This window comes from Apostichopus japonicus, chromosome 17 (genome assembly GCF_037975245.1).
Source record: "Apostichopus japonicus isolate 1M-3 chromosome 17, ASM3797524v1, whole genome shotgun sequence".
Taxonomy (NCBI): domain Eukaryota; kingdom Metazoa; phylum Echinodermata; class Holothuroidea; order Aspidochirotida; family Stichopodidae; genus Apostichopus; species Apostichopus japonicus.
Window position 1 is genome coordinate 30236749 of NC_092577.1, and position 26542 is coordinate 30263290.

At 35.7% G+C, this 26542-nt stretch overlaps 1 protein-coding gene and 1 long non-coding RNA gene across 4 annotated transcripts in view; one reads left to right on the forward strand and one right to left on the reverse strand.

The window, feature by feature from the left end:
• Positions 1-26542, reverse strand: part of LOC139984800 (potassium voltage-gated channel subfamily KQT member 1-like) — a 221165-nt gene that overhangs the window by 111766 nt on the left and 82857 nt on the right. The gene's annotated exons all lie outside the window — the stretch shown is intronic.
• On the forward strand, positions 22711-25931 carry LOC139985172 (uncharacterized). The gene is made up of 2 exons (XR_011799329.1): positions 22711-23332; positions 25130-25931. It is a non-coding gene; the product is annotated as an uncharacterized lncRNA (long non-coding RNA).

Consider the following 26542-nt stretch of genomic DNA (forward strand, 5'->3'; position numbering starts at 1 on the left):
GATATAACGGATTTCACATATTTTTGAGATGAGAACATTTATGAGCCATTCCCCAGTTTAATTGCATAATGTAATTACCTTACATTTATATATACGAAATCCACATAAACTAACGTCAGTTGATTGAAACGATTCTTCAGCTAAAGACTCCTCTTGACTGCCCTGTTAGGTATAGATGTGCCATTTTAAATCTACTAATCCAGCCGAGCTAATATTGAGCCCATTAATCAATTTAGGTGATGTACTAGTGGCCAATATACAGTATGCCCAGATGCCAAAGGTCATAGCAATATGTCCAGATGCCAAAGGTCACTATAACATATATCCAGATGTCAAAGGTCATTACAACATGCACAGATGCCAAAGGTCGTTATAGAATATGTGTACTGTATGTAGGTGTCGACCAAAGGTCATTTGACAATGACCATCCACACACTAAATGATGATGATGATGATGATGATGGTGATAGTGGTGGTGGTGTTAGTGGTGGTGACGATGATGGTGGTGGTGGTGGTGGTGGTGGTGGTGGTGGTGGCAGTGGTGACGACGATCATTATTATTATTATTATTATTATTATTATTATTATTCTGTCAAGTTATTTCGTCATGTATCTTGCTTCAGAAGAGATATACCTTCATCATCAAAACACTATTTATGAAACAGGTAAGTCCCCTATTGACCACTGTACGTTTCATTACTAGAGAATATTATAAACATAATACTTAACAGAAAGAATTGCATCCACAGTCTTAAATATGAATATAACAATCTTTCCCTAAGTAATCACAACTTGCTAGTAGCCCTATATGCTGTATAGTCCAGGGTTATGGTAATCATCTCAAACTCATCTAACTATAGCACTACCAAAAGAAATCACTTAAAATTGTCATTATACAGAATAAAAATGGTATTACAGAGCAAATTAGTACCTGATTTTACGCATATATTTCTGAACACAGATACTTTTATGATATTTTCTTTTCTTGATGTTTGATATAGTTTCTGCTTTAATAGAAATTATATGAAATTTTTTGTTTAATTTAATTGTGGCTGCTACTGCTGTTTTGGCCTAAATCTTATCAATATTAAAGTTTGCTCCGAAAATTCATAGAAAAAACTCATAAACAATTAGAGAATAATAAACAAATTTCAACTATTAATTTATGACATTGTGATATATCCCCCTCCAACCCCCCCTCCTCTCCCACCATAGTATTGATCAGTTGTAGGCCTGATTATCTCATGATTTCTCATGATAAAATGAAGTAAGACATTTCTTCAGGCTGTTTGTTCATTGACTTAGTATGCATGCCCTACATACCATCATCAGCATGTAATCTTGTACACTGCACATTGATAGCGTACTGTATTAACATAAAACTAATACAAAAGTATTTATACAAGCTGCAACCATCACAACCCTCCATTGGGATTATCTTTTAACCTGGACCGTTCCATTTAAACACGGTTGGAAGGTTGGCGGTGAGGGGGGGCGGGAGGGATAAGCTTATCTGGTCTAACAAGTAAAAGCATTATGATTAAAAATCTGACATGAACAAATATATGCGACGATGAATGTCGACTCACAGAACTGACGACGGAATGAGACGAAAAAATTATCAGCCGAATGTCGTGACCATTTTAAATTACTTCCGCCATCAAACGGTAGATTTTAAACGTTGCCTCACTTGAAAAGGAATGATGAGATAACAACAACAGCAACAGAATACTAAAACAATTACTTGCAGGGACACGCTCTAAGCTATTGCATTAATATCTAGCAATGCTTTTCTACGCAATTTCTACAACAAAGCTGTGCGGCACTTTAGAGGCCTAGGGCATTCTCTCTGTGAAGACTTTGTACTTGAATAAAAATGGATGATTTTTCTAAAACTGATGGTAATAACATCATAATCTTCAATTTGTTGGCTCGTATTATTGATTTTGGTCCATGATTTAATTTGGATCAAACAGAGCAGTCACATATAGGCATAGTGAATTCACAAAAAGTGGCAACGCAATTATACATATTTACGTACAGTATATATATGTTTACGTATATATTAATATAATTGAAAACGTAATGAGTTGAAAAATCCAGAACAGTGAAAAACTCCCAGCCTCCACTATGTACATATATTAGCAGCATTAAATACACTGGAAAGTGTTGTAAACTGTTTTTTAATTATAGCCTCCAATCAAAACAACTACTTCTTTAGCCTGAAACTATAACAACAACGATTAGCCTACCAGCTATGCATTTGATTATATAAACATTTGCACTCTCGTGACCTTTTCATTCGCATTCTACAGACTACACTGTATCGATAAATCATCTCACTTAACAACTCTAAACCTGCAGTCTGAGATCGGAAGAACCCCCGCAGAATTCCTGGAATGTCTGTGGGCCATGTGGCGCAGCTCCATCATGAAGATCGTCACCATGAGGTGATGTTGGCAGGCCGATATCGAGATAAACCACGAATGTGCAAGAAAGATTTGAAAGAAATGATACCTTGACCACAGAGTTTAATAGCTGACCGAATAACCCTGAGCGCCAGACGATTCCACGATTAGGTTACTGACCGATAGATTAATATATGTATGTATGTGTGTATGTATGTATGACAGGTTTATTATATACCTTATAAAGATGATATCAAATCTATCCATTTGTTGAATAATTCCCCTGCGGCTCCCAGCAGGTGAGTCCAGATCGAGATCGGATATAAGATGCCATGCGGGAGAGCTGCAAGAAGTCTTATACCAGACAAAAATTAATGTTAATGAGATTATTAAAAACAGTTATCCATCTTTATCTCCTATGAAAACAGGAAGCCAATGGAACGGACTAAGGGATTAAAGATTAGCTCAATCCCTGACAAACTATCCATCCTTCTTATCTAAGAAATTCATGAAGAAAATTCCTAGTTGTTTGAACCTTTGTATCTTTAGGGTTAATTTATAGTGAAGTTCAAATCTAAGAGATTATGTTAGAGAATATGTTTCATTCAGTTAATCAAAAAGAAGAACTATGAAATATATCCCGTAAGCAATATATATTTTTAAAGGTACTCTCCACATGTCCAGAATGATATAATTAAAAAACCAATTTTTTTCATTTTTCAGATAGAGCTGAAGACTGCTCATAAAACGTTTTAACATCTGCAAGGAATTATTAATGCAGGGAAGAGGCATGACTCCAGCTTCATTGTTCTCCTTTCTTTAATTAATTGATCCAATAATCGAGAGAAGCAGGCAAAACACCGGAAAGAACTTAAATCTTCATATCGAGTGTCGAGATGTTTTAATCACCTAGAAATTCCCAAAAAATAATTTGAAATACAGAAAATACAAATCAGTGACATATAAAACTGATTATTATTATTCCATTTTATTCATAAAAGCATTCTCTATTTTCTTCTTTTTCCTTTTCATTTGCAAGAGAGGACTAAATTAAGACAGCCTCAGGCGATAAAAGTAAAATTAAACAGAGCATGGCGATGGAAACTGGAATTTTAAAACTGTTTGTGTGAATTAGTATTGTGATACTTGTAATATCAGCCAACGTGTAAAAATCCTATAGAGAGCATAAGTGCAGTCGATATTTCTATCAAAATATCCAATCCAACCCTCATGTCACAGATTTACACTATCTAACCTCCCATTGTTGAGTTTCAATTTCATGAATTTGGCTAATAGTATCTAATTACCACCTAGGTAAGGAATTTTTGGCAATTAAGCTATGACCATTATACTTAAATCTAGCATATTTAGTTACATCTAGTATATTTGGCGACAACGTTGTTTGATGAACTTTTTTAAGTGTGTTTTGTTCAATGAATTTGGCTAATAGTATATCTTACCACCCTAGGGTAAGGAACATCTGTCAATTAAGGTATGACCATTATATTTAAATCTAGCATATTTAGTTAAAATCTAGCATATTTGGTGACATACTGTTGTTTGGAGTGTAAAAAATTATTATCAAAATACAAACCACTAAAAACAAAATGATAATAATAATAATAATAATATAATAATAGTAATAATAATAATAATAACAATAATACAAAAAAATGATGAGAAACCAAAAATCAGGCTAATCGTTAAAATTGGTAAGATGGTATATGACTCTTTGTTATTAAAGTTCGAACTACTAAACGAATAGTTTCAACCCGGCCTAATTCCCCAAACTAACCGTCTTCTAATTAACCCAGTTTTGCTCAATTTAATTATCAATTATGGTGGCTAAGATTCTTGGTCAGTGTTTTAACTTTGATTCATATAATTAATAAGTCATCCAGCAGTTCACGCTGAGCCTTGTATGCAGGGATGGTTACAACTTATTCCGTCGAGGGCCTGTTTGCATCTGATTGGCGACGAAAAGAAGTTGCGAATCACAGAAATAAATTTGTCACGATTTAAATTAGATTGATCGTTTCGACAAATGAATGTCTCGAAATTATTGGATTATTTTAAGTGTGTGTCCAGACTGATCAATTATAGAGAAGTTAAAACCGTACAGCCAACAAAAACAAAACAAAAAACAGTGGCCAAACATTGTTCTAGTTGAGTTAAAATTTGAATAATATAATCTGGCTGACAATTAAAAAGTTTTTCTTTTGACTTTTTCTCTTCCTGTTTTTTTCTTTCCTTGAGGAAAAAATTGCAGTCTGAATATCTTTTTGCTAATTACTCCATGCAACAAGAGGCTCTTATCATGCTGATGATCATAGGGCCTAAGTTTTAGTCAAATATTTATCAATATCATTATTGTAAAATTTGACTTTATCGAAGGAAGATATTAACTGAGAGAAATATGACTACATGTTATTTTAAGCACCGACATGCTTTCACTTGGTACAATGTTAGCTATATGTAAAGCTAGATGCCTCATTATACATAAAGAGGTTCTAGAAAGGTCATATGTCACAAACGTTGTTATTTAAGACCAAGAATTAGCTACATCTTAATTGCTACTTTTTTTTTTTAATAATCTGTTTTACTTTGTATTTGCAACTTTGTATTTAGTACATGTTCCTTTGTATTTTGTACTTGTGCCCTTGTATTTGTGCCTTTGCATTTTGTGCCTTAGCATTTTTTACTTGTGCCTTTGTACTTGTTCCTTTGTAGTTTGTCTCCAAGCCTTTGTATTTGAACCTTTGCCCTTGCAAAAGTTTATTTAAATCGAATCATTCAAACCAATTTGCACGAATGCATCAGCCATTGTACTACAAAGAACTATAGGGCATTAAGTTCTGATAATTTTTGGGTTTTTTTCTTTTGGCACATTTTAATACGGCTGACCTTTTATCAATTACAGCTCACTCATGCATGTGACATCAGACAAATACTTCCAACCTTATTTATAAACCAGATGGTATTTTTCCAAATTTTTCAAAGCTTAAATGTATTAAATTGTTACGGGATTTACCATCCTGGGGGTTGCATGTGCCTCTTCCAGTTATATTCATGCAATACTAACAGTCACCCCTTCCCCCTTCTTCCCCCAATAAAATGTCCCATCGCGGAAATCTTGAACTGAGTTTGACAAGAAAATGCTCGAGAAACCTTCCTTGAGCATGAATGACCATAATTTGACATCTAGTATATCTAGGGGGAGATGCTATAAACCCTTTCAAAAATCCTACATTTTTGCACTTTGGTTCACTCACTTTAATGATGTGCGGCCATGTTGGTAAAATTAAGTTATCATACAGATCACCATGGCAAAAGTAACCATGCACCTACATTCACTTGAAATTACTGCTAATGGATTGAGAGTAACTCGCTTTCCTTCGTTCGACCTTTTAGAAAAGTTACAGATAAAAGCAGGAGGGAAAAAGAAATTGTAAACTGCAAAAAAAAGAGCTTTAATTTGGGGCTGTCCTTTGCTTGCCCTTTCTATCTTCAATGCTTCACATGTTTACAAATCAAAAGTTTAAATACATTCCAGAAATGCTCCAGAAGAGAAGATCATAATGGACTGCATGTTGACATCGTTTTCACTTTAAGGTAAGAGTCTGAACATCGTTCTATCGATGTATTGAAGAAACATTCTTGGAAACTATCTATCAATTACCGACGGCTAGGAGGAGAGAAGAGGAGAGTTTAATGGAGAGAAATTTTTGGAGCGGGTCTTCAATTCTGAATCCTCTCTCCGTTTTAACTCCGGACTTAAAGCTTGCTGACGGGGGTTTGGCATACAGCTTTTGCATTTGTCACAAAAACCATAGAGAAAAATATTCAAGAATTAATTGATAAACGAGCTTAAAACTTGGTAGGATATTTATCCCTCTGGTAGAATAACCTCAAACTGCAACGCATCTGGTTCGTAGTCATAGTCCTAGTTTTCATGCAAAAGGTCGTCGGTTTTTAAGGCCAATTCTGAGTATGGTAAATTTTCTATTAAAGCTGAAGCTATAGCATTCAAAACTATATTAAATGCCTATGGTAGTCTCTAGCTGCCCCTCCAAATCACTTCTCATATTGAAGAATTCTGATCGAATAATTATCTCTATATATAAGTAAATGAATAATGGAAAATTTTAGACAATGTACAATGAGCAAACTGGAAATTTTATGGCTAGAACGGTCTTTGAACCCAGCGACCTCTGAGAAACTTCTATCGAATGAAGCTGGCTCTTGATGCCTGGTTACACGTTATGCAGGGTACTTGTACAGTGGATCTGACCAGTGCCCTCAGCAATGAAATGACCATTTACAAGGATCGACCACCAACTAAGGGCTGGATAGCTTTAGTTGGTATCTATAGAGCACTGGGCTTATAATCCAGAAGTCACTGGCTTAAAATTTAAATCCTGTTCTAACCATAATTTTCTTTGCTCACTTCCGAAAATAATTTTTACGTTATTGTTTTCAGAGTGTCGGCTAAATTTAATCGTTGAAGTTCGAGAATAAATTATATCTTCTCATCCTTTTTTTTTTTTTTTTTTACTTTTCTATTGTTTGAGCGCAATTAATAAGAAGTGCCCTTTGTAGCTTAAGTCTCTATCCAGAAAGACGTTTCCATAGCAACATGTATAGGCTTTGCAATGTGTATATGTTTGCTTATGACAGAAAGAAATGTAGCAGTGTGGTGGATGATGAGCATGTTACATTTATAGCAAGTCAACATCGACATAATGTATAATTTACAAGTCTATATAATTTACAAAAACAGTTGTGTCCCTTAAATAAATATGCATCAGTTTTATACCCACAAAGTATTCTTCTAATTATACAAAACCCACAAAATGATCAACTGTGGTGGATATTTTACAATTTCTTACAGGGTAAAATTTGCCTTCATTGAAACTATGACCTCATCAAACTTGATGCTCCAAAATTAATGTCTTAGCATATTAGATCATATAGTACTGAGCCTAAAGAAGAAAAACAATCCACCTTTTGAAAAAACGCTCTAATTTTGCAGACTGTATCAACAAAAAGCCGTAGCAGGCTGTGAAACATCATTTGGAAAGAATGACATAGGAGCTATAGGCTTTTAATGTCTTAATACATGCATGTATGAATTAGTTATCTCAAGACAAGAGCGGTTAGGCTACATTCTGCTCTGTCAACATTGGCTTTATCTCCATGGTTACAGTGTTATATGAATGTAATTTGTGTAAGATTAACCTTCTGAAACGTATGTTTTTGATTAAATTGTATATATATATATAGATCTTTATCCCCCTGCTGTACATCTCCACGGTTATATCAGGGGGGAAAAATCTATTAAGCAAACACACGACAGATACTGTTGCCATGGTGACAAGTCATTAGCATATCAATAAAGATTCCAAAGTGATCTCACAGCCATACATTAGATAGTGCCCATAGCTATATGTTAATTATCCTGTAAAATTTGCTCCGTCTAAAATAGGTAGTAGGATAATTGAGTAATTTCCTTCCTTGCATGAATTCCTTTTCCTAATATAGCATGTGCCTCTCCTACCCCCACCTCCCCTCCCCATAATCTTCCCCACATACAGAGTCTCTCTATTGCACATAACATTCAAGCTGGGGGACTTTTTTCTACAGAGTATAGGTAAGTTGCATTTCATATAGTGCACCGTTTTATTTTATTTACTAATCTTGCAGATTTAGATTAGTTTCATCATTCCTTTGGTACGATTTCAGAGGGAAGACTGAAAGAAATGGAACAATAATTGTTTCTTCAGGTACTCCGAAGTCCTTATGTTTCAACTGTAGAAGTATTGATCTAGAACCATGAAGACATTTGACAGAATTGGCACATAACACAGCTTTGAGTACAAAACTTGTTATTAAGTAGATAGTACACATCTTGGTTCAACACACTCACTTTACATCTGTGTGGGGTGTTCAATTCATACAGAACTGGCCTATGCAGAGTGTATGTATGGGTGTATGTATGTATATTACATCTTACCTCTATAACCCTAACTCTGTACTGTTAAATAACCCCACCTCTATATACCACCACCTATATGGGCAACCACTAATTTTGAATTTTAGATCCTCCTGCAAGTAGGAACTCGCGAAGAAGCTTCATTGGCTTATCAAAGCCCACAAGCTGACCGTAGTCTCTTAGGTTCATATTTAACGTCCATGATTATGAATTGTCAATTGTCAACAACTCTGTAACTGGACGACATACATTAATCTTGGAGTGACTCGAACTCGGCACCTTATGATTGGAAGGCACCGGCTTTATCCACTGAGCGTAATAACCTAACTAGCAAGATTATGGTTAAACAAAGCCGTGAAATCATACTGCATGCAAATAAATTAAGCTAATGAACAAACTCTGCAGAAAAGGGATGGATTGTTATATAGCATGGTGGGCTCATAAATGACGCACTTGAGGATTTGATCAACGATGAGCTACCAAGGAAAACTCCAAATCACTCAACTGTATGTGTTTTTCATATATGTGTAGTTCCTCAGAAATGTAATGATCTCAAAATATTCATTGTCCTGTGCCTACGCAATGTACAATTGAGCAGAATTTGACCACAAAATGTCTGCCGTGTCAATTTCTTTCATACCACAAAATTAACACATGCGTCGATAAGGTAACTGTAACTTTGGTGTAAGTATACATCCATTGACTCTGGATGCTGTTTGCTATGCTCTGAGCCTCTAAGCTCAGACAGATCAGATCCCAGAAAGTAGTGGTATGATGTTGAGCGGTAATTTTTTTGGGAGTAAGATTTCCAAATGCCAAAAATATGTGCAAATCTGGGGGGGGGGGGTTACAAGCTTATAAAAAAAACCACACAATTTGATCAGCAGATAACTGAAATGGATTCAAACTCATTAAATATGTAACTCTGCTTCGCTGCAAAAAGTTTAGGTTGCCTGCTGTATCATGGCTAGTAATATCTGAAGGTGCGTCAATTACGAAGGTGCGTCAATCATGAAGCCTTTACAATATACCTAAACACAGTTGTTTTAAATCATCCCATAATCATTGGGGTCGGGCCATATTAAAACATATTTAAAAGTTATCCATTAAATGTAATTCTAACTTTCCATACAGATCCGATCCTCCAAAATTCGTCCCGGACGAAATGGTGTTCACTGACTTTGATCATTTTGAAGAACGTGAGGCAGTCGAGCTGTGCTTTCTATAGAAGATCATGCCAGCACGAATGACCATTTTTAGACTTCCTAGCATATTTCCGGACGATGATTACGACCGTATGAAATTCCTCTTCGAGTTATAAGTATGTCGTCCCGAATGTTGCGAGTCAGAGTTAATTGCTTAATTACATACGTCGTCAATCTAGGTCACGTCTTTGTCCGAATTAGAACCACACGTGAGAACAATCGATCGCGCTCTCTTCCCCCTTTTTCCTTTCTCCTCAGATTCGATCGTAAATTATTCCTCCGACCGACTCGTAGAATATACTCCTTTCAATCATGATAAGAGTTTCTTTCACGGAGGCCCTACATTTTCCAGACGGAATGTTTCTTTTATACATATATATACCTCTATATATATACATCGAGACCCTTTATTCATGCTTCTCACAAACAACAGGGTACCCATTATTCCTTTTAAACTACTCTGCTTGATTTGGATACCAACGTTTCAATCTTACAAATGGTATTGAGAAACATCCTCTGGTCATAGTAGTATAGTCTTGCCTTCTTTTTATACATTTTCTTCTTCTTTTTTTCCATCTCGTTTTTTTTTTTTTTTAACCCTTTCTCGAGATGGGAGTCACACCCTAATGCCCGTGCATCTCTTAACAAAAGTAACGATGCCTAAAAATATTTGAACCGAGATAAACAAGTTGTCACACTGTCTTGTATTGTTTTATTCATGAGGAATTTATCGGTGGGACGGAAATTCACAGATAGATAGGCCAGTGTCGTAATCTCTCGTAAAAGAAGAAGGCACATTCAGTCTCATGGAATGAGTCTCAATGAAGAAAAAAAAGAGGAATGATCTGCAGTCCATTTCCAGGTAATTGTCAGCACGAACATGCAGCGAGTCAAAACTGAAGAAAAATGTTGCCTATAATTATTCCGACCAAATTGACATTTAAGGTAGATCTAGATAAATATCCATGTTCCATTCCTTTCGGCTCTAACGATCAATTATATATTTATGTACATTTAATCGGCCCATCTCAAGTAAGCCCTCTGGGATCAAATTTCTTTAACATTTCATTCTCTAATTTCTTTACTGATTTTACACATGATCTACTGGTGAGCTGCTTCAATTTATTCTGTTGCCTGGTATGAGAGAGTTTCACATAATATCAGTTTTATTTAGACAGATCAGATCTTAACCTTCGGCGACTACTGGTAACTCTCACTCGAAGATGTTTTTTGTCACATATTTTTTTTCCTAGGTGATCGTTCATATATAAAATTTTTTAGAAGAAAAAAAAAATGAAAAAAGAGAAATGGAAAGCAAAGACGGAAAAGAATGATTGCAAAACAGAAACGCCGTTTTGCCTCCTTCGTATTTTTCTTTGTTACATGACCGTTTTCTGGAAATTATATTGATTTTAAATATCAAGACTGGTTATAAACTGCATACAGATATTCTTATCCATAATATATATAACTTCTTCTGTGTTTTGACTTCCAAGAAAGAAATAAGTTTTTGGCAGAAAACAGAATTTTTTAGTGAAAAATTTTCAATTCAAACTTTGGGCAGGTGCATTTTTTAATACGTTTGACCATCCAATGATCAGGCAATAGCATCAAAAAGGTATCGTACAAATTTGGGCAGAATTTAATTTAAGAGAAAACTTGCTTCATAGTCATAATATTATGAAACACTAATGCACTTTATATTAAATCTTGCGATTCTGCTACGTAATGTGACTATATTGTTCGTGGTGCAGTTCTAGATACAGCTAGATTTAATGCAACCAGCTTCTTTCAAAGACTGAGGGAATAAAATTAAAATAAAACAGAAGGCGAAAAAACCTGTTGTCCACGCAGTTCCGTAAAAATCTAAGCAAATGTAAATTAATCCCATTCAGGAATTTTTTTTATTTTCTATGTGGGTCTTTTGACCTACATGTTTACTTTTAGTCCACACATTTAATGGTAATTTATTTTTTAACGTTTGCATCAAGTTTTACCCAAATCTGCTAAAAGAGACTTTGAAATAAGGAATTCTTCAGACTGAATCAGAAGTCAGTTCTTCTTGATTTCTTGTGAGTGAGAGTCTTAATTATTAGGTCGTTTATTATGTAAATTTAGCACAAGTGTCCTCATCAATGCTTTACAGAAAAATCAACACAACAAACAGATCTCGCGGGGTTATATCCAGTGGTGGAGCGTCCATACAGTCAGGGGGCGGGTTTACCACTTTTACTTATTCGCGATTATTTTCCCGATTTACTTTTTTATTGCACTCTCATCTACCTATTGACATTTTTTGGCGATGACACCTATTTATTCTTCGTTTATCTGCAAATTAGCAAGGCCAGGAAAGGGTCATTTCCGGCGATCTAGGAAGTATCTTTACTCAAAAAATTCCTGTACGTTCCGCGCCAACCTGTGGTGGCGCTCTGCTTAGATAGTGCAAAAAGCGCCCCTACAGACCATTCTCGCCCCCCTTGACCAATACCCCTAGCTCCGCCACTGGTTATATCTTCTCTACTTGACAACTCTAAAAATAGCAGATATAATGGAAGAGATTGTCATGGCACCATCCAGGAGGGACCTGGAGCTCGGCCTCGGTACAACATAATTTTGCAGCGATGGGTTTCGTACAGTGATTTGGTTATCCAGATGACCATTTTAGGGCTGGTCACTGAACATTGGACATATTTCTATGCCCCCTATTGCTCCCCATTCCAACTCATACCTGTGTTGGACTGTCCCAGCAATGACATATAGTCATTATAGATCTCTATACATAGTGTGTAGCTGTGGCAGAGTGGATAAAGGCGGTGGCATTCCAAGCAATGAGGCTTAGCAATCGGGAGGTTCAGAGTTCGATACCCGGCCGGGTCATAGTAAAGTGGGATTTTCATCCAAGAGCAATCTACCGTTAAAATGTTGAATTGGAAGTCACCCCTATATATAAGTTGTAATCCATAAAGCCCTTGCAGGTTTCTCCCGCTTTTGCGGTCGCTTCAGCGTCGTAATAATAGTATTATTATCATTATTATTGTTGTCATTATTATTTTTATGATTATTATTACAGTGTCCAGGCCTGCAAGTACACAGTCACATGTATCCCAAACTTAAAATGGCATTTTAACCATCAAAAAACTTTTCGCAATATAAAAATCGACCTATATAGATAAGATACATGCATACATTTTCTTGCCGTCATTTCAGATAACATGATAGCTAAAAGAAACATGTTTAAAAAGAAAGAAATTGATTTGAAATACTACAATTTGAAGCCATTTGTCATTTGCACAGAAGAATCGAGTCCTTTTAATTTTCTCCACTGCCGGTTAATATTTCATTCACCACAACAATGAATGCTCCACTCAATGAGGCTGCATGGTTTCGTATTTCACTCCGATCTCATTGTACCACTCATTGTCGGTTAGCTGTTAAAAGCATGCCGGCTCTTTCTATTCAGAGTAAATATTTCATATTAGCAGTCTTCTTCAGGAAATAACTTATATTTATATATATGCCAACGATAATAAATTATATAAAGCACGGTTTTACAATTTAATTAACTCTTAATTTCAATTCATGTAAACATGCATATATGCCACACGGCCTGGTGTAATGTAAGAATATACGCCAGATAACTTGTGCGACGAGTTGCTGCGTTTCTCTTTCGTACAGAGCTAAAAATAGTCTCGAAACGATTGATTACAATACACTTTTAGTGATGTCAACCTAACAACCAACCAACCGCCAACTTTATCATGAAACAAAGCTGCAAGGCTAAAAATGTTAAAGTACTAATTGAATGGTTTGTACATCATTACTACATAACTTTTAATCACATTTATCTCATAAAAACACCATAAGGTATTCATTACGTTGGTCATTAGGCCAATTAACACAATATTATCAGTAGATGGGATGATTCTTATATGCAAATCAGGCTACATGTCATGCCCAAGTACTGACAATACAAAAGTGCTGTGCACAGTGATGTATATGCTAGATAATGGCATTGCTGTTTGCCTTGTAAGGTAATCGCTATCTTACAGTTAGTTTATTGTAATGATAAAGGAATTTTTAAGCAAAAGTGTACTGTATTGTCATACAGCGCCACCTACTTCATGTTCCGCCGAATACCCATATTGGGATAGCGCCGCCTATGTTGTTGAATAAACAGACTTGTAAATGGCAACCATTTTGTCTCACGTTTATTTATTATCATGACCCGTTTACGACCACCACCACCTGACACGACAAAAATCACCACCAAGACTGATAGTTCGGCCTGCCTGATCCTTTCTCTATCCCGGTCCCACCCCCCCTTCCCACATTAAGACAAGGAACTGTGTGATCATTACGATATGTTAAAGGGTGCTGTACACCATCTCAAATTATACTTTTGTTTTATCCTGGAAAGTCTAAGAGGAATAAAATTTCTTTCCTCCTTCCTCTCTCACTTATAATGCATATATTAGTTCACTCTGGTTGCTATGTGCATTCAATGGGTTTGAATTAAAGAAAAACACCTGTGGGTGGGACTATATAGACCAATGTCGTAGATTATATCTGTATTTCCTGGAAATCGTCAGAGAGAGGCGGCTTAAATTCATTCCAAGTTCCTTATGACGCTCCTTTCTTATGCAAATTAGTTCCCTGCGTGGGATATATGTGCATCCAATGGATTGCATTAACAAACTGTGGTGTAGACCTTAATTTTTCAAATGATATTTTGTTTACTGGGATGTACGAGAGTTATTCCTCGATTCTCAAATTTGTGTCGACAGGGGACGAGGGGGGATGGGGGGTTGGAAGAAGAGGGAGGGAGGGTATAGCCTATTTCCTTCCAGTAGTAGCTACCTTTCTTATGATACAAATTACTTGCGTCCACATTACATGAATCCCGATGAGGTTCATTTTTACTGCGGTGAAACTATGAGAACAGATTATTTAGAGAAACAACATATCAATTCCCTTGTGGCATAAATTCACACATATGAATTCACCAAAAAGTATGATTAGTTATCAGTTATATCTATATGACTCATAGCTGCTGTAAGTAAAACCTGTGGAGTCCATGAACATACACTGCAATTCTAAATCCTCTACAATGATAAAATTGATTTGGAGTGATTTACCTTCAAGCAAATCTAAAAGAAGCCCTGATTTGCCAATGTCTTTGTCCGGTGGCAAATCTCGACCAATTAAATATTTTCAGTAACAGTTTCTGAAAGATGACTTTTCTATCTCAATAAATCCATTTCAAGGAATCCATAGTCACTGTAAAAAGGGAGGAATGCTGCTGAAACCCTGCACGCTATAATGGGTGACCATACGAATAGTTTCATCGTGCAAATTGAATAGGGAAGTCTACTGAAATAGGACAGAGTCCATCTCTTTAACCCCCCCCCCCAAGTCCAGCCGTAAAAAGTCTTTGAATGTGAGAACAGTTAATTCTATGGAACGATATAACTCCTTAACAGATCATTTTCCGTTTCTAGCTAAGAAAACAGAGAGTGTCTCTGTAGTGAAAACGGCAAGTTGAAGTTGGGTCTCTATGACGAAGCTATAGAAAGCTTATTGAAGACGTTTCTCCTCGCCTTCAGATCATTGCCGCACGTGAAAGGAATTGACGTGCCTTTCTGTTCTGCTTCCCTACATATCATTGAGCTTTATATAAGTCTATCCAGACTCGATAATATTTACCACCGATCCTGAACGCCTCCTTAAACATTCCCCTTATTGAGAATTGACCCAGAATGCAGTGCACTGGAAACGTTCTGTCACTACCAATCTAGAACGTAATGTCATAATATAATCCTCTGTTGATTCTCTGTTTCTCATGGAATAAAGAGCTACAAGATTGATGAATGTGGTACACGAGATGACAGGAACGATAACACATTGCCGGGGCTGATCGGCTTCCTAAACCATATTAACATTGCATATACATGAGAGTAAGCCTAGTAGCTATATGCATGCATAAATTGGACAGGCTCGTCTTATGGTATACACAAGAGAGCCATATATGTGTACACCATAGGGTTGCCAAACTGTCCCATATTTCATTGTTTGCTTTAATGGTGATTTTTCGGGTGGGTTTTGTTTTTGTTGCTTTGAATGCTACTAGCTGACATGTTTTTAGTTTGGATTCAAACTTGGCCAAAAACGAGATAAACCAGGTAAGCCCTCGCATGGTTTTATACCCGGAATAAAATGGCGATTTTCCAAGTATCACGTGATCTACGAAGTAAGCAAAGCTATCGTCCTTATCTTAGCTAATGAAGCAGCTGCAGCAGGAATAAAACTTTCACAAAAGAGCTTGAGGAGTAAGACAAGAAAGACAGCTTTGGTTACTTCATAGGTCACAAGATACCCGGAAAATCACATTATTTTCTAGGTATAAAATCAAGCGTGGGTTAACCAGGTTGAACTCATAATGACAACATTACTTCACAAAATTAAGTGAGTCTGAAAGTCCCTCGCCTGCAGAAGTGCCATTTCTGGCCGTGGTGCACCCAAAGGGGTGTTTTGATTTAATATTGGTCTAAACTCAGCACCAACTATGGGTGGGAGAGGGGGGTCGGGGGTTTATCGCAGTGCATATTGTCCTGGAGTTTTCCTCATCAAGAATCAGCAACCCTAGATCTACCTTTATGTGGTTTTACAATCATATAGTTGCATTTAAACATTATTGTGAGTTTTTAACCATTTAATTCAACACAGAAAGTGAATTATGTCCTGAGCTGCAAATCTAACATTAACATTAATGCTTTGATTGATCCATGTGTGCAATGTTATGCAGGCCTAACGTTTTCTTTGCATTGCTCTTGCTACAATAATCCGTAGACTTTCCTTCAATGGCCGAGAAGGTGGTACGACCGGATTGTATAGGTTTCAACCGAAACCAATTAAACCAAACATTAACTTATCAATGATCTTACCCAGTTTGCTCTAAGTAATTTGCCATATGAACAAAATAAAATCTAGAGAAAGTTATTTCACATGAATGTAAATAAACAATCGCATTTCTCGTCACATAGATTTGTATAATTTCTCTGCAGTAAATATGACACAGATGGCCTACTTTAGGACAGCGCATTTGCGTAATGTGGCATTCGTGTCATGTGTATGACGAAATTATCCAGTGTTTCTTTATACTGATGCTGAATCTTGCCATTAAAGCCAGAATGGAGTACGTGTTCTTAATTATAGTGATTATAGTGAGTATTAAAATCAGCAGCTCTGCAAGCATAGCAGGCTAGTATGAGTTACATTCATACTGCTTGTAGAACAAAGATGGTGATCTAACAATGCTTGGCAACTGTTCCTGAGGATATGTGTACAATAAATTAGTTTCATCTGTATACTTCTTGCACAGTATGAATTAAAGACTTATCATCATATTAGTAATATTTAGAGATTAATTGCTGAGATAATTCTCATAGAAGAGTTCAAATTACCACTACTGGAAATACTATACTTGTAGAGTGGCAGCTCAATACCACCATTCTGGTAGCTGAGTATGAATAAGTCCAATACTGCTTACTGTATAGGGTATATGAATTACAGCTCACTGCTAGTAGAGTAACATGTATAGTTACCTCCATGCATACTGCTTGTAGAGTATGAATATCACCATACTGCTAGCAGAGTATGAATATCAACATACTACTAGCAGAGTATGAATATCACCATACTGTTAGCAGAGTATGAATATCAACATACTACTAGCAGAGTATGAATATCACCATACTGCTATCAGAGTATGAATATCAACATACTACTAGCAGAGTATGAATATCACCATACTGCTAGCAGAGTATGAATATCACCATACTGCTAGCAGAGTATGAATATCACCATACTGCTAGCAGAGTTTGAATATCAACATACTACTAGCAGAGTATGAATATCACCATACTGCTATCAGAGTATGAATATCAACATACTGCTAGCAGAGTATGAATATCACCATACTGCTAGCAGAGTATGAATATCAACATACTACTAGCAGAGTATGAATATCACCATACTGCTAGCAGAGTATGAATATCAACATACTACTAGCAGAGTATGAATATCACCATACTGCTAGCAGAGTATGAATATCACCATACTGCTAGCAGAGTATGAATATCAACATACTACTAGCAGAGTATGAATATCACCATACTGCTAGCAGAGTATGAATATCAACATACTACTAGCAGAGTATGAATATCAACATACTACTAGCAGAGTATGAATATCAACATACTACTAGCAGAGTATGAATATCAACATACTACTAGCAGAGTATATCACCATACTGCTAGCAGATTATCATTATCACCACAGGGTTTGCTTAACTGACAATCAAATCTGTGTTAAATAGTTTCAAATGACAAGAATTAAGCCGGACAATTGTGTGTTTATGAGAAGAACGTTCACTAAACACTACAACATCTTTCTATTCTTTTAAACACTAAAGTCAGGATCTTGGAGCATTGACTGATTCCAGTTTTATCTAGAATTTAGCAAGAATAAGATGGAATTCCACTGAATACTTCAATTGTCATTTAATCTAGTTTATTCTATAGTACAGTACATCATTAAATAATAGAGTTATTACAAAACATGTTTTGTACGTATTCTTTTTAATTTCATTCCAGTGTGAATACATTAAATGATCACATTTTTTCCCACTTGCAAAGAAGAAATGCCGGCAACTAAATTTTTGGGCAAAAACTGTGCCTATCTACTTGATAATCATTCAACCATGTTCGGAGATAACAAAAGAAAAAGATTGGCATATGTATAACTCTTCCAAGCCTCTTCGATACTCACAAAATGAGTCCCAAATGAACCCACTTCACAACTCGATGACTTTTTTGTCATCATTCGACAATTGAAGGGGGTCTCTCTCAAACGACCTAGATTTTAGTATCCTGTACATCTACCCATCTCGATCTCGAGGTGCAGCAACCTCCTCCGTCCGCAGGGCACGTACATCCTGATGACAATTCGATACAAACTTTGACATTTTGGAGACCGCACTAAGCCGCCGCTGTAACTTCAATCTGCCTCAATTTATTCGTGAAGATGAAACAAACCCCTCGACGAGGAATGCATTCAGACGTAATGTTATAATGAGGACGAAACATAAGTGACACATGGTGAATGTGCCATGCGAGGAATAGCATATACTACTAGCATATAGCATAGCAACTTATTAGTGTAGTAAAATGGACAGTGAAGTAGATATGAATGCCATGTGGCACAACTATCAAAAGGTGCCTGTTATAACAGTTGTAAAGTAAATACACCAGATTTTAGTCATTTTAGTATACTTTTGAGAATTATGGAGAAAAAACCCTTCACAATTGTTACAGTTAGATATTCATACATGTATGCATATATATATATATATATATATATATATATATATGGATACACAATGTATTAAATGTAAAATAATTACTCATTTTCACTATTTATATTGTGACATACATAATTAGCCTTTATTAATTTATTTATCTACCATATTAGAGATCAGAGTGAGTATTAACAAACAGTACAACACAGCTAGGCAAACAGTCAATGGTTTGACTTTTCAAGTTTAAAATCTATATTCATGTTCTAGTTTTTTATGGGCTCATTTAAATTACGTGAATACTAATTTGTACAAATTTTTAACTGGAATAAAAGTTCTCTGTGACATGACAAATTACTTCTTTATGGTGTTTTAATAGTTTTCTACAGACTTCCAAAACTTAACGAGTTTTGATAATTTGGGAGATACTAGCGTACAGGTCTGTTTTTACTCTGTGACAATTTAGCACTCTCGCCCTAAACCGTGTCTTAGAGGGACGTATACAGTGGTAACCCTAATTTTTACACAGTACAACCGTACCTTATATTAGCTAGCATGTCTAGAGTGCGATTGTTTTGTGAAGACAGGTAAATGGAATTCGGAAGCCATTTAAAATATTGGCCATACAGTCACATTATATCTACAACTTCTGTCTATTTTCGAATCTTCGATATATATAAACCGCTGCTGCTATTTTCATTTTTCAAGACTAAACAAATAACAAAAATTGTGTAAACAAAATTCAATTTCAGATTAAACATGTGTGCCCTATAACTGATTTAAGAGCCTGTACAACATTTAGGGAGCCCATGACGAACTATAGTAACGAATGGTTGACATTTTCTCTACGCAAACAGTTTCGAAAATTTATTTAGCTTACATCCTCCGACTGCATCGAGCCCTACAGGCTCTGGACAATAATTCAATTGCATGCTAGCTGTAAATGGAATTTCGTGTCAGTTTATCGTTGCCGTGACATTTTCCCGTACATTCTTGTTTGCAGACGGAGGAATTTGGTCTGGATACTTCATTCGTCTCGAATCGACCATCCCTTTTTTTTTGTTTCTTTTCGTTTTTAACATTTTGCTTTGAACAAAATAAGATACTTGGGGGTTCAAAAATTCATGAAGTTTCTTTCTTTTTTGGTTAAATTTATGGTGGAATGGAGGGGGGAGGACGGAGCGTATAAATGCAACCGATTCTAGCTAGCAGCTGCAGACTGAGACAACAAAAACATACAGTTAAATTGTGTAACAGAAATTTACTATTTCAATAAGGGCTTGCTTTGGGTTTTGATATTTGATGAATTAAAGAAGATTTTAAGCAAACTAAATAATTGATTTTAATCAATAAATAAGTTTGATTTAGTCATTGATTAAGTTAGGGTACGTTAGTTACAGTTATTGAACATCACAATATGAATTCATTTTCTCCAACAATCTACTACAATTGCTTCCACTAGAGCTCGTCCATGGTACAACAAGGGAGGAGAAAAGAATGACGAAGGGGAAGGGATGGTGGGGAGGGGAGGGGAGGGGAAGGGATGGTGGGGGAGGGGAGGGAGGGGAGGGGAAGGATAACTGCATACCAAGTACTATTAGTTCATGTCACCAGATTTTTTTTTTGCAATTAATTCTGAATGCAATATTTGACGGCCAATTTGCTCTTTCATTTGTTGCGATCAATACTTGAATTTTTCCAGATAATTAGTTCAAATAATTTCATACAACTTGTAGAAATTGCAAGACTAGAAACATGAAGGGTTATTATCCACTAAAATTCCACGATGCTAGTAGTGCTATATCATGTCACTTCATAAAAACATTAAAATGGTATATGTATCAAAATAAATTGAATTTTTTTTTAATGTACTGAAAAAAGTATCCTGGAGGAATTCAAACCACATGTGGTGTCCAATTAATCACTTATAAAAACACATTTCTTACTAGGAGAATTGGAATCATTAATTCTCAGTTTATTTTACTAGATTTATAGATTGAAATTACGATAACACGTCAGAGTTTCGTCATCGCTTCACTATGGCCATAAGCCACAGACTCACCGAGTTGACATCAACAGATGGTTCATTTTTGGTGATAAAATCTTAACTATAATGAAAGGGCTAATTTAAGAAACATAAAGTAATAAAGACTGAACTTGTTCAAGATACATATGCTTCTGACAATTCAAAACAAATTTAAATTGACTTAAATTTACTCCTGGGGTATATCCCTCTTCCACTCTCTGGGTACATCCTGGGAAATTAACCAAAAAAATAGATGAAACTCAAATATTTAATAGGCAGGACTTTGATGCTTAAGTTTATTGACTGACATGACAACGGATTCTTAACGAAGATAATTCTTGGATTTTTTTTTTTTTTTTTGCATAATATGTTAATTCGTTCGTTGATAACATTGCTGAGCCACTCTGTGGTGGCCTGATTTTTCTGAGCATTAATTGAGATGGAGCAGGATAAAGAGAATTGCTCGGTCAGCAACGATTGACGTTCGGAATAGCATGTTGCATGATGGGAATAACATGTTGCATGATGGGAATAACATGTTGCATGATAAAGGAATAACATGTTGCATGATAAAGGAATAACATATGGCATGATAAAGGAACAACTTGTTGCATGATAAAGGAATACATGTTGCATGATAAAGGAATGACATGTTGCATGATGGGAATAACATGTTGCATGATAAAGGAATAACATGTTGCATGATAAAGGAATACCATGTTGCATGATTAAGGAATAACATGTTGCATGATCAGAATAACATGTTGCACGATAAAGGAATAACAAGTTGCATGATGGGAATAACATATTGCATGATAAAGGAATAACATGTTGCATGATAAAGGAATAACATGTTGCATGATAAAGGAATAACATGTTGCATGATTAAGGAATAACATGTTGCATGATAAAGGAATAACATGTTGCATGATAAAGGAATAACATGTTGCATGATAAAGGAATAACATGTTGCATGATTAAGGAATAACATGTTGCATGATGGGAATAACATGTTGCATGATAAAGGAATAACATGTTGCATGATAAAGGAATAATATGTTGCATAATTAAGGAATAACATGTTGCATGATGGGAATAACATGTTGCATGATGAAGGTGTAACATGTTGCATGATCAGAATGACATGTTGCATGATAAAGGAATAACATGTTGCATGATAAAGGAATACATGTTGCATGATAAAGGAATGACATGTTGCATGATAAAGGAATAACATGTTGCATGATGGGAATAACATGTTGCATGATAAAGGAATAACATGTTGCATGATAAAGGAATAACATGTTGCATGATTAAGGAATAACATGTTGCATGATGGGAATAACATGTTGCATGATAAAGGAATAACATTTTGCATGATAAAGGAATAATATGTTGCATAATTAAGGAATAACATGTTGAATGATGGGAATAACATGTTGCATGATGAAGGTGTAACATGTTGCATGATCAGAATAACATGTTGCATGATAAAGGAATGACATGTTGCATGATAAAGGAATAACATGTTGCATGATGGGAATAACATGTTGCATGATGGGAATAGCATGTTGCATGATAACGGAATAAATCCTAATTTGGCTGGCAATTTGACACTGAGTTTTCTGTTGTTGATTATAGTCTAGTTTGTAACACTTTGACAAGAATGCTCGCAAGAATGTTAATTTCATCCCTTTTAAGAGTTTTTCAATGCTTACCTTGTATACAGTCTCCAGGTTGCTACGCAATTAACTCCGACGCTTTCCGTGATTCATTTTGAACGATACACATCCCCGATTTCCGTTACTCAAAATTTTACACGTGGTGACCAAATTTTTAAACTGCCGTAACTCGGCGAAATATTATTCGATTTGACTGAAAATTTCGGTGCTATCTTAAAACATAGTCATAATGCAGATTCCGAAAGATTTTTATAATCGGTTCAGTAGTTTTTGAGATATTAAGAGACTAAAATTCGTTACCCCCAAAAACCTTGCTCAAAAAAAGCTGTATCCCGATATGTTGGGTACTTCTGTCAATCATTTTTCTGGCTTGTATATGTAAATGAAGGTCTATTCAATCTTCTTGAGAAAGTTCAGCCCCTTTTCCCTATTTAGTTTGAATATTATTCATATTTGAAATCTTGCTCCGTTTCGGATTGGTGCTGGCATCTGGAACTAGAAAAACGACATGACGTCATATGTAAATTTTGACCCCATATGTAAATATGTGACACAGCCTCATTTGCGAATCTGGGACAACAAATAAACTTCCCACCGCAAGTCTGTTCATGGACCGAAAATGTTGAAAATGAAGCGTTTACTCCGCAATATCTTCGCTTAATTGAAGGTAAGTGACATCTAAATACATTAACTACAATGTCGGAGGTAATTTTGACGTACAATGTTATGATTTTGTTGCCGAATTCAGCAACAAAAGACTCGGAAACTGAGCTGGCAGTTGCGCGAAAATTATGTGTTGCACTGCAGTATAGGTTACGCAATAATAATGTCAGTGAAAGTAGCGTTACCCTAGTCCGTAGTACGCCTACACCATTGAACTTTACGAAGTCTACTGAGTGATAAAAATTGAACATTTATCGTATTGTTTATTGAAGGGAAACATATTCAGTCTTATTTTTGGTAGGGTTTGATTGGATTCGCTAGGGTGTGATTGAATTTGGGTCAGGTGTGGTTTAACTTTCTCTTCAGGCTGGGCGTCTTCGGAGAAACATATCTCAATATATTTCAGTAGGAACTTAAAACTGTTTACTGTTCAATCTTCATGAATATTATAGGCCTAAGGCCCATTAGGCATTTACTTATGAGATGGGACTAAGTTATAACTGGTTAAACCCAATCAATGCCTAATTCAGATTTTCTGAAAGCCCCATTACTTTTTCTCTCTTACACTATAAATATCAGTCATTCAGCATCCATATTCTTCCTACTAAAATACAAAATACAAACGATGACAAATAGTTTTAAAGCTTTATTATGAACTTTAATGAATAAATCCGAATCGAACCTAGACCTAGTATAGGCTATGGATGTTTATGTTGTTGTCTGGGAAGCTCATTCCAGGGAAATAATCTTCCTATTCCGACACACACCTTATGATATTTACACCAACATGCTAATATTTAAGCCAGATTTAGTGAAAATTATGTTACCTTTTGAAAGTTTCAGCGGGCACTTTACTTAAAAGTCCTGCATACGGCGAAGCCCTGTTCAATTGTTTTTTAAATGAAGTTTTTTTAAGTATCCTCACTGTTTCAATGTGTTGCAACTCTCGTAATGGTCAGATGTATGGAAACAGAGTCACAGTAAATCAAAGAACTGATTACATTATTTTTTTTTTCTTTTTGACAAAAAAGTGGCCCCATATCTAAAAATTGCAGTTTTTAGCTAAACAAGCCGGTTACAGCGATGTTTAAAAATTCACTGTTCCTGCACAAATCAAGCATTAATTCATTAATTAATTAATTATTAATTAAATAATAAATAATTAATTAATTAATTAATTCATAAAAAGAGGGTGAGTGCTGCTTCCAACGATTTTATTATAATCCTGTAACAAAAGAAATTTAAGAATTACAATTTTTCCACTAAAGATGTAATTTTAAGGTATAGGATAGAAGTTTTTTTCCTGTTTAGAGTTTTCTTAGTTTTTTATATTAACAAATTATTCTTAATTCATGTAATTATTATTCAAGTTTCAATTTAGCTCTGGAAGTATGTGTCAAACACTCAAAATTTCATGGCATGCATGTAATGCGTACATATCAATATGCTGATTTTTGTTTTTTTTGTGAATTTGGTTAATTATTAGTGATAAACCTTTGTTAATTCTTAATCTTCTTCAGGCTATCTTTTGAAAGTTTTTTTCAAATGCTGTAGCAAAACTTCCCCCTGCTAAAATCATTACTTCTAACTATCAAAAAAGTGAAATACTGTATAATTTTGTGTAAATGGCATACCAAAATTATATAAATTGGCCAGGAATAAAAAATCACTATTTGAGTAAGTATTTGTGGAATAGCAGGAATCACGGATAGCTGTATTTGTGTCATGTGTTGAATTGTGTTCGCTTTCCAGTTATTAGAAAAAGACAATTGTTATAGAAGAATTTCTTTTCTCCCCACAGCAAACTGTATCATGCAGCATTCCAGACAGAATTACAAAGGAGCAAAAAAACCTTGAACAAATATGACTTTCACAAGAATGTAAAAGTGCAAGTTTGTATGTAGCATGTATTGGGTAAGCGAGACACCACATTTCTGATTGCTCCAGATGACTTTGCTGCAAATTAATACCAGCGTGCCGTGTTGTTAGTCTGCGGTGGACTTGCATCCCATCCTGTATTCTGATCTGCTTTCTGCAAGGAAACTGCGAGTCGTGAGGATAAGCACTGGACTCTTCAAACTTGATGGAAATTCAGCAGGATTGAATCTACAAGAACATTATTTCTAGTTGCAAGTTGCTCAACACCTAAACGGAGACTGGATGTTGTAATATTCGTCACGAAATACAATTAAGAATAAAAGTGATTTATTTTCCCTAAAATGCAGTGCAGAATCAAATATTAAGATGTTTCAGGGTTTTTAACTAGGCTGTGGTCTCTTATCTTCACACAAACATTTTGATGACCATTTTTGATTGAACTGCTTTGTTGTCTGTTATTTCATTAATATTTTGGGGAGGGCCCAGGAAAATTGATGGATAGGTCGTTTTGAGTACAGTAACTTGCAACTAGCGTTTTCCTTTGTTTTGACAATGCATGTGTATACAACTTTATGGGTTTTATTACGTGCAAGTATTTTTATTCATAAAAGAAATATTTATCTTTGTCATTAATTGTTAAGTATACAGCACAGGTACAAAGAAAGAGCACAACAGTTGAAAGGAAAGATTTATGGAAGAAGCAGACAATATATGAAAGAAAAGAGGTTATTTTAGTCTTATCTCTTTTTATATTAAATCTATTTATATTAGGATAAAAAATCAATGGTGGATCCAGAAGGGGGTGGAGGGGCGACCACCCCCTTGCAGCTCGTGAAATTGTTTTATTTTAAGCCAAATTTTGTGAAATCATCATGTGGCATGCACCCTGGGCCGTCGTCGATAAGGAGGTGGACTGGCCCCTTGTTAACCATTTTAATGTAGTGACCTTTCTTCCCCTTTAGAATATTGGTTTCCAAAAATTAGGATTTTTTTTTGAAAATCTGGTGGGGGGGGGGGGGTGCGTCAATGAAATAGTTTATAGAATTGTGTCGTCTATGGTGAAACTGCAGACAAAGTTTTTCCCTGGTAAGCATTTTGGAATTGTTAGGATTTGGATGGCATGTGCCCCCCCCCCCCCCAACGTGGCACTGGTCACCATGTGCACAAAATACAAATATCCATCTATAAAACTAGAAGTTATTAACAAATGCCTCTCTACACCAGGGCTGTTCTCCTATTCACAAAGTGGGCAGCCTTAATGAAGTGGAGAGGGGGTTGGGGATCATAAATTTCCTCCACAAATAAGGGGAACAGTATTTTTCCGAACATGCCAGCT